Source organism: Panulirus ornatus, chromosome 21 (genome assembly GCF_036320965.1).
Source record: "Panulirus ornatus isolate Po-2019 chromosome 21, ASM3632096v1, whole genome shotgun sequence".
Taxonomy (NCBI): Eukaryota; Metazoa; Arthropoda; class Malacostraca; order Decapoda; family Palinuridae; genus Panulirus; species Panulirus ornatus.
The window spans coordinates 14,793,855-14,796,381 of record NC_092244.1 but is presented as its reverse complement, the minus strand read 5'-3'; positions in this window follow the sequence as shown (position 1 = coordinate 14,796,381).

The following is a 2,527-nucleotide window of genomic DNA, read 5'->3' as shown; positions in this document are numbered from 1 at the left end:
GTAGTGCTCTTAAAAACATAGACACAACTACAGACATTTTTATAGAAGGATCATGTACTGAGAGATAATGAATATATCTCTATAGTTGGTAGGCTTCCTGTAGATTTTAAAGGACAAATGATCAGACTATTTATCAACACATCAAGAAAGGGCAGTTTGCCTTCTTTTAACCATTCCATCTTGAATCTGTTAGTGGGGATGGATGTGATTTAAATTCATTAAAGAAAACATCACAATCTTGGGAGGATGGCCACAAGGACCACACGTATCTAAACCAGACTCTCGCATTGAAGTTAGAATTTCAGTCTCAAATTATTCTATAACTAACTTATTGAGAATCGGACTAAGAGGGTACCCCATGGCAAGACCAGATATCTGTCTTTAGAAATTAACCTTCATCCTCTTGGTAAACATTATTAGAAACACAAAGTTCAACTAAGTCAATGAAAAGGTTATATGGGCTGGGGGCAAGTTAAGAATGAGATCAGACAATTTCTTCCGTAGGTATGTGATAATTTCATTATTGGGTAGTTTAGTGACAAGATATTTCACATCAAAACTAATAAATTAGTTATAAGTTATCTAAATGGTTAGCAGAACATCTTAGCAATGTTCGAGGGAAAAATCTCTTTATCGCATATTTAATAACTTGAGTTTGTAATTAATATGTCTGATCTTATACTCAATAGATTTGAGGATGAAAGAAGAAATTATGAAAGAGGAATTACGCTCGTCTATTGTGACATTAGAGGGATGGAAATCCATTGCTTTAGATTAAGGCGTTTTTCGTAATAATATCATCTTGTTACTTTTTACATTAGCATGTCAAGTTGGTCACCTTTTTCTTTTATGATAACCAGAACTGTTTATCTTTATTTTCGTTATTATCACCATTGTTAGTTGTAGTAGTAGTAGCAGTAGTAGTAATAGTAGTAGTAGTAGTAATGGAGGATAAGGGAGACGTGAAAAAAAGTGGGAGGCAGACGTGAAATCGAAGGAAGAGGTGGTGAAGGAGCGAAGACGCCAGACACACACAGACAGTACGGACCCTGACACGGGACACATGTAATATATACAACTCTTACACTACCTTCTCCCCATCCCCCTTTCCTATCCCAGCCCCCCCAGACACACTCACACCCCCAATCGAGGCCCTAGACGCACCCCACCCTAGCCAACTAGCCTCCCGCCTCCCCCACTCTTTTCCTCCCGAATCAAAGGGTAACGACTGTAAAACCTTCTGCCACATGGACCTCCTCCCCAGACCCACTCTCTCTCTCTCTCTCTCTCTCTCTCTCTCTCTCTCTCTCTCTCTCTCTCTCTCTCTCTCTCTCGCTGTGCCGCTGCTCATAGGCCGATTCATTATTCGCCTCAGCTATTCAAATTTAGGCCTAGGGAAGCAGTAGTGACATGAAGCTAATTGGTGTAGAGCTACGAAGGGGAGGAGGAGGAGAAGGGAGAGGAGGAGGAGGAGGAAGTAGTGGTAGATGGGAGGGCACGACCAGGGGGCGGCGGCTCGATGCACCGACTCCTTGCCCGCCCTCCCTCGTAGGCCTACACTCCCGTGCGCTGGCGTCCAACGTGTAATGATCATGATAATGATAACATTAATAATAATAATAATAATAATAATAATAATAATAATAATAATAGAATTAATGGCATCGATAAGAACGATTACAGTAATGATAATAATGATGATATATTGTGATAGTAATGATAATATGTTGATGATAGTAATGATAACGATGATGAAAATAATGATAATTATAATAATGATATTAATAATAATAGAATTAACGGCAGTGATAAGAAAGATTATAGTAATGATGATAACAATAATGGTGATATATTGATGATAATGGTGATGAAATAATAGTAATGATAATGATGATAGAAATAACAGTAATAGTAATGAAGTTAATGATGATAATAATGATAATGATACTGAAGTTAATAATGATAATAATGATAATAATAATAATAACAATAATAATGATAATAATAATAATAATAATAATAATAATAATAATGAAAATAATGATATAATAATAATAGTAATAATTATACTGACAATGATGATAATAACTGATAATAAACATAGTGATTATAGTGATGATATGGATGATAGTGAGAATAATCTTGCTTTTCAAGTTCAAAGGCTCTTAGGCAATACGAACTTCGATCGGTTATATGCGAAAATTTTCACTGCATTATTACGAATCATTTTAACTACATATTTTGCCTCACATTAGGGAAAGTTTTGATTAAACTCCGACCAAACTCTGACCTACAGTGTCATCCATACTTTATGGAAGGATAAATGTTGATGTATTACCCTGAGGCCGACGATCTCATGAGATATATGTATGTGGTGTGTGACTCGTGTATAGGAACGTGTGTTTTTAAGGTGTGTAAAATTTGTGCCTTATATATATATATATATATATATATATATATATATATATATATATATCTGTTTGTATGTTTTTTCTTATACTTAATCGCCTTCTCCCGCGTCAGCGAC